The 7,678-nt window shown below is 38.0% G+C and overlaps 1 non-coding gene across 1 annotated transcript; it reads right to left on the bottom strand.

The window, feature by feature from the left end:
* Window positions 1–4,258: 4,258 nt before the first annotated feature.
* Window positions 4,259–4,360, bottom strand: LOC112067239 (U6 spliceosomal RNA). The gene has a single exon (XR_002893174.1). It is a non-coding gene; the product is annotated as a U6 spliceosomal RNA (small nuclear RNA).
* Between the last annotated feature and the right edge of the window lie 3,318 nt (window positions 4,361–7,678).

Raw genomic sequence — 7,678 nt, 5'->3', positions numbered from 1 at the left:
CAACTTTGAAGCACTGTCATTATTTTACTGGCTTGGTTGCTGCCCTGGCTGTGAACACTTAGCAGAGTTGGTTGAAGTGCAAAACGGCCGAAGTCACAATTTGTATGGGCTAAATTACTCTTCGTTCTATGGCAACAGATATCACTTAGACAACAGGGAAAACGTTCATCGGTTAAAAGAAACATCAAAACCAGTGCACCTCAGAAGGTATGGTCAGCTAAAGGCTAACGGGTAACTGCTGATTTCCTAAAAATTTTGAGGACACAAAATAAAATTGAATGGTCTCAAGTCGTCAATGCAATGAAGTTTGGTGGTGTTTTCACTCTGCATGAAATAATTCTTTCCATTGTTAATTTCATCCACTCTACCTCCATCCCAGTTTCCTCAGGACTCAGACTTACTGATTAAACGTAAAGGCAAATCCAAAGGATGTTTACCATGCTTATTCAGAGAAAGCCTCTCCTTTTGGACACAAAGGCCTTGTGTCTAGCTAAAGCTCACTAGCTAGCTTTCCCTTCCTTCAGAACAAGTTCTGTACTGAGAGGCTCTTCAGGCTCTCTTGAAAATTGGTTTCTTATAGACCCACTCCTCCAACATTAATTTAACAGTTGTAAATCCAGAGGTTGATTCAGCTTATGCTCGAGCCTCACCTGGAGCCGCCAATCATTAACCATACGAATAAATGAGAATAAGTTTCCTGTTACTATTTTATAGGGTTCCAATATGATTTTATATCAAGATAACCGTTTTTTGAATGACTCCCACTCCATAAAAATGATGACAGTAGATGTGGACATGGAGATGCATGAAAAGCCCTGAGCTGCCACCCCAACTCATCCTTCCCCTCACAACCACCTCCCCTTTGATTCAAGGAAAACAAGTAAAAACTGGACTAAATCATTCTACTCATAGAGTCTCACTCTCTAAATTATGCATGAGTGGCAGGAATTATGAAAAGTAAAAGAATAAATGAAATTTGGGGAAGTACCTAAATATTATTAATTTATAATTCATATTATTAATGAAGCAATATGGAATAAGAGAATTTTACAAATATCATTAATAAACATTGTACCTTGAACACTTACTATGTTTGCAACTGTGCTAAGCACATTCCGTACTTTTTCTCATTTAATTCTCGCAACTAATAATTGATAGGTGCTATTATTATCTTCATTTTATAGCAGAGAAAAGTGAGTCTCGGTAAGGTTAAATAATTAACCCAAAGTCAACCAAATAGTAAATGGAATAGCTAGAACTTGGATACAAGTCTCTATCCAACTCCAAAGATTCTTATTCTATTCTTTATTGCCATTTTCATTCATTCCTTTATTCCTTCAAAATATGTTTACTGAACATCACCTAGGTGAATGGTTTTGGAGTTGATATTACGATATATCTCAGAAACTATAATGATAGCTCTTATCTTTAAAGAATTTTTAGTTACTTACAGGGCATACGGTCTTCAAAGGACTCAGTATGTAAGAGGTATATCTAAATAATTATATAGTTATCCTGGGTTGCATAATAACTTAATTTTTCTCTGCTTTCTACATATGAACACCTTGGAAGAGATCTGGAAGGACTGACAAAGACCCCCCACTCCCAAAATTATCATTCTGAGCATAGGTGTAAAGGGCAAGCAGTGGGGGATTGATCCAGAACCAAATTGTGCATGCCTTGAGTGGCTGGAGAAGTGCTCAATAATTTACGGACGGAGCAGCCTCAATTTCTGAGAATGGGAGCTCAGTATTTAATAACTCTAGTTAATATATAAAATAATTCAGACTTAGTCTATTCTATCTTTGTGAAAACATTTGTGGGAATGATCTAGAAGACAGGATGGTATCAGAGAAAGAACATTAAACTGTGGAATCAAAAAAAATCTGTGTTTGAATCCTGGCTGATCCATGTTCTAGACAAAACACTTAAATTCTCTGAAGCTGTTCTCACATCAGTAACTAGAGATGATAATAATGGCATCCATCTTAAAGGATTGGTGTAAAACAATCAAGAAACTTTACATGAGGGAGATACCCAGTATGTGTTACAACTTTTAGCACTGCTCAATCTTATGTCCTTTTATTTTCAGGAATATTGTATATGTAGGTAGGTGTCCTTGTCTTCCCTCCCTACTGTAGATGAATTCCTCCTAAAACTACATACTTGGTCAATGAAAGAACTTTTTTTTTTTTTTTTTTTTTGGTATGCGGGCCTCCCTCTGTTGTGGCCTCTCCCGTTGCGGAGCACAGGCTCCGGACGCGCAGGCTCAGCGGCCATGGCTCACGGGCCCAGCCGCTCCGCGGCATGTGGGATCCTCCCAGACCGGGGCGCGAACCCGGTTCCTCCGCATCGGCGGGCGGACGCGCAACCACTGCGCCACCAGGGAAGCCCCAAAAGAACTTTTTTATAATAAAAATAAAACAATTAAACAATTAACTATAGTATACATGAGGCATTATTCTCACCTGATAGACTATTCAAACTCAAACTCAACTCCAAAACACTGGATTACCATTTTCAGAAAATAGACTTTCTTATCTTTTCTTCTTCTATTTTTTAAAACCAAGTTTATTGAGGTATAATTTAACATACAGTAGGATTTGTCTTTTTTTAGTGTATAGTTCTATGACTTTTGACAAACACATACAGTCATATAACCACCAAAATCAAAATACAAACTATGTCATCACCCCAAAATTTCCTCATGCCTTTCTGTGGTCCATCTCTCACAACGCCTAAAGCCCCTGGTAATTCTGATTTGGTGCCTATAGTTCTACCTTCTCAGAATGTCAAAACAGAACGATTACATATTATGAAGTAGTCTTCCAAATTTGGCTTCTTTCACTAAGCATAATGCATTGAGATTCATCCATTCACTGCATGTACCAGCAGTTGTTCTCTCTTTATTTTATGGTATTTCACTGTGTGAATGCATCAGAGTCTGTCTTGTTGAAGGACATTTTGATTTTTACACTTTGGGGCAATTACGAATAAAGCCACTACAAACTCTGCCAAACTGCTTTCTATAGTAGCTGTACAATTTTGCATTTTTACCAGTAATGTAGAAGAATTTCAGTTGTGTCACATCTTGAACAGCACTTTTTAAAAACAGGCATTCTAATAGGTGCAGAGCGGTATCTCATGATGGTTTTAACTTGTATTTCACAAATGACACCCAATTTAAGTTTGAATGGTCAGCAACCCCGCCTCACCTGTTGTTTAATGCTTTTCGTAACACAACTTTATGCTGTAGATAAAATAAGTCCCCTGCCACTTCAGTAAACAAAGAACGCTGCTGCCGTCAAGCCCTCAGCCACTGCAGCCACCCCCAACAGTGCACCCTGAGGGGAATCAGGATGGAGAAAAGCAGGATACTGGCCCTAGGTCGTTAAGGTGCACATCAACAGAATGATTTCTATAAACCCAGACTTGTATCTTCCCATACGTAGAAAAGCACTAAAATCATTAACTTGAGATGTTTTTTGTGATTAGCAGTAATCTTTTGATGTTTGACGACATGGGTTTTTTTTTTTCTGGGCAGGGGGCGGGGGGTGTTTTTGTTTCCCAACAAAAAGTCCTGTATAACCTGGCTCCTCCCTTCCCTCTTTGGAACAGTTTCTCAGAGCTATCTGAGAGGCTGTCTCCTGGGCTATATAGTCTTCAGTAAGGTCCCCGATTAAAACATGACTTGAAACTTTTAGGTTGTACATTTTCTTTTGTGATTAGCAGTAATCTTTTGATGTTTGACTACGTTTTGTGTTTTGGGGTTTTTTTTGTTTGTTTTGGGGGGTGTTTGTTTTTCTGGGGGGTCTTTTTTTTTTTTTCAGCACAAACTCCTACATATCTTGGTTCCTCCCTTACCATTTTGGAACAGCCCCTCAGAGCTATCTGAGAGGCTGCCATTCTGGGCTATAGTCCTTAATAAGGTCCCTGAATAAAACATTATTCTCATCTTTCAGGCTGTGCATTTTTTTTTTTCAGTTGACAATGCCTTCCCATAATTTAAGGTAATGGGAAATATATTAAGATAATGTAAACCTTTGTGAGATAAACAATATCCCGCTGCAGTACTCAGCTACTCAACTGCACCTCAACATTTGTATGTACAGCTTGCACCCTAAAATTTTACATTTCTATATTGTTCTGTAGTTTTCCTCTGATTTTTTTAAATCTGGGAACATTGTATGTATCACCTAGACTTGAGCCTTCAAAAAGACAGTGAGTTAATGATCTCTGTCCTAACTTATTATTATTTTTAAATATGGAACACCTCACAGATTTGTGTGTCACCTTGCTCAGGGGCCATGCTAATCTCTCTACGGTTCCAATTTTGTATATGTGCCGCTGAAGCAAGCACTATCTTAAACTTCCATTATACTAAGAGCCTTATTCCACAAAGGCTTGTGGAGTGAATTGAGAGCATTTAAGTCACAATTTTGTTCTGCCCTTCTCCAAGTTAAATGTCACCAGTTGCTGAGGATCGACACTGAACAGGAGACAGAGAAGGAAGTGTTAAGAGCATGAGAACATTTGAGAGCTTAAGTGGGGACTGGTTAGCACTCTAAAGAAAGTTGAAGAGAAAATGCAAAGTGAAGTATTATACGATGTAAATAAAGAAGCACAGGCAAAAGTAAGAAGAAAATAAGCAAAGGGAATACTGAAAATATAAGGAAATAATTCATCATATAAAAGGGTAGGACTGAAGATCAGGAATATGCCAAAAATTATTATACATGAATACATCTATTTTATTGATAATATTTATTCTCTTGATCTATAAGTTAAATCAACCCTCCTGACAGATGTAGGATGAAGAATGAGTGATATATTACTTGCTATATTTCTGGGGATAATGCTTAAACAGATGTTTTTCTATTAACAAATCTCCTGAACTTTTATTAAAATTGAAAATACTAATACAGACTCAAAACAGTCAAGATACTAGCATGTAAGTGAGATTGGGGAGAAGGTGGGGGAGACTCAGCCTCCCCCTGACGACCATCATCCTAATACTATATCTTTAAATGCTACCAAACACTGACAACAGCCCAACCACTACTCTGAACTCTCTGTATTCAACTGCTCACTCAGTATCTCCCTTTGAATTTGAAAATTTTTTCAAATTTTACATGGTCAAAGGTTTCATGGTCAAAACAGAATTATTTATGCGTTCTTCATATGTGCCCCAGTTCCAGTTTCCTCCAACTCAGTAAATGGCAACTCTAGTCTTCCACTTGCCAAAACCTTAGTCATTCTTCACTTTTTCTAACATGCCACTCCAATCCATCAGCAAATCCAAATAGCTGCATCTTCAAAATACACCCAGAATCCTACCACTCCTTATCACAATATAGGCAAAGCTACCATCCTTTCAACAGAATTATTGCCATAGCCTCCTAACTGGTCTCGCTGTTTCCACCCTGGTTTCTCTGGGCTTATCTCCTACCAGTCCCCGCCTGGCTCTTCCTTTTCTAGCCACACTGCTTTCCTTTCTCTCCTTGGAACATGCCAAGAAAGCTCCCCCCTGAACAGAAGACAGAGAAGGAAGTGTACTTTTTCTTCACTCTCTCTGAAACGTCTCCCCCCAGATATATACATGCTTCTTCCTGTTCTTTTCAATCCCTGCTCAAAGGACATCTTCCTTCTCAAAAAGGCTTTTCCTGACCATTCTGCAGAAACAGCACCCTCTTCCTGTTTTCCTCCATCCAAATTATTCTGATTTACTTTTCTCAAGAGCACTTGCCACCACCTACCATTTTATATATTTGTTCATTTACTATCTATTTTATCATCATCTGGGTCCCCCACAGGAACCTAACTTCCATGAGGGATTTAGCCTACTTTGTTCACTTTTGAATTCCCAGTGCCTAGAAGAATGAGTGGCTCACAGAATGTGGCAACATGGATTTGTTAAATGAATGAATGAATGATTTAGGAGCCTGAAGTAAGGTCACACCAAGTGATAAGAGTGTGCATATGAACCCAGCACCTGATTCCTGATCAGGGCTCTTAACCACTCTGCTTGTTCTACTTATCCTGAGACAGCTGTTTTAAGGATTGAAAGACATAATTTAGGTCAATTTTCCATCATAGCATTTGATACACGGTAATTACTGAATGAATGACAAACATCTTTTTATTTCCAGGGCTTTCTCAACTTCAATCCCCTCAAAGGTTGGTAACAGATGAAATCTGTCAAGTCTTGGTATTTGGCATAGTAGAGAATACTTGATGTGCCTGTCCCCCAAATTTTAGTAAAGGGAGGCCTCTACCAGTCATTTTCCAAAACATATATAGTGTCCCTCCCTTCCTGACTCTGTGGCCAACTTGACTTCCTTTTCAAACTTCTGAATAAAAAAAGAGGACAGAGTATGAAGGAATAAAGTGTATAGAATACACCAAGATAGATAGATGGATAGATAAAAAGAAAATCCTATGTATCCCTCACATAGATAGAACTTACCAAGCATAGGTTGCTATCATTTGAACAAACAAACTTCAGATTCCCTGGGGCTGACTTGAAGGTTAAACAAAATTATACACCCAGAGCCAGGGTGATGTTGTCTTCAGTTCTTCCCCCTTCCTCAGTGCCCCCTTCTTTCCGCATCCACACTATTGAGCGTTTAGTGGGGTCTGGTCAAGGTCAGCAGCAGATGGACATCTGGTACTTTGCACAAATATTAACAATATGTAAGTTTTAATATGCAAGGAATTTTTCAAATTTTTTTACTGAAGTATAGTTGATTTACAATGTTCTGTTAGTTTCCGGTACAGAGCAAAGTGATTATATATATATATATATATTATATATATATATATATATATATATATATACACACACACACACATATATATTCTCTCTTCCATATTCTGTTTCATTATGGTTTATTACAGACTACTGAATATAGTTCCCTGTGCTATACAGTAGGGTCTTGCTGTTTATTTTACATATAGTAGTTTGTATCTGCTAACTCCAAACTCCTAATTTCCCCTTTGGTAACCATAAATTTGTTTTCTATGTCTATGAGTCTGTTTCTGCTTTGCAAATAAGTTCATTTGTATCACATTTTAGATTCCACAATAAGTGATATCATACAGTATCAATATTTGCCTTTCTCTTTCTGACTTACTTCACTCAGTATGATATTCTCTAAGTCCATCCATGTTGCTGCGACTGGCAATATTTCATTTTTATGGCTGAATAATATTTCATTATATATATATACATACACATACACACCACATCTTTATCCATTCATCTGTGGATAGACACTTAGGTTGCTTCCTTGTCTTGGCTATTGTAAATAGTGCTGCTATGAATACTGGGGTGCATGTATCTTTTCAAATTAGAGTTTTCATCTTTTCCAGATGTATGCTCAGGAGTGGGACTGCTGGGTCATATAGCAACTCTATTTTTAGTTTTTTAAGGAAACTCCATGCTGTGTTCCATAGTGGCTGCACCAATTTACATTCCCACTAACAGTGTAAGAGGGTTCCCTTTTCTCTACACCCTCTCCAGCATTTGTTATTTGTAGACTTTTTAATGATGGCCCTTCTGACTGGTGTGAGGTGGTGCCTCATTGCAGTTTTGATTTGCATTTCTCTATAATTAGTGATGCCGAGCATCTTTTCATATGCCTCTTGACCATCTGTATGTCTTCTTTGGAGACACATC

Source organism: Physeter macrocephalus, chromosome 5 (genome assembly GCF_002837175.3).
Source record: "Physeter macrocephalus isolate SW-GA chromosome 5, ASM283717v5, whole genome shotgun sequence".
Taxonomy (NCBI): Eukaryota; Metazoa; Chordata; class Mammalia; order Artiodactyla; family Physeteridae; genus Physeter; species Physeter macrocephalus.
Note: the sequence above shows the minus strand (reverse complement) of the source record. Positions and strands in the feature narration are given on the sequence as shown.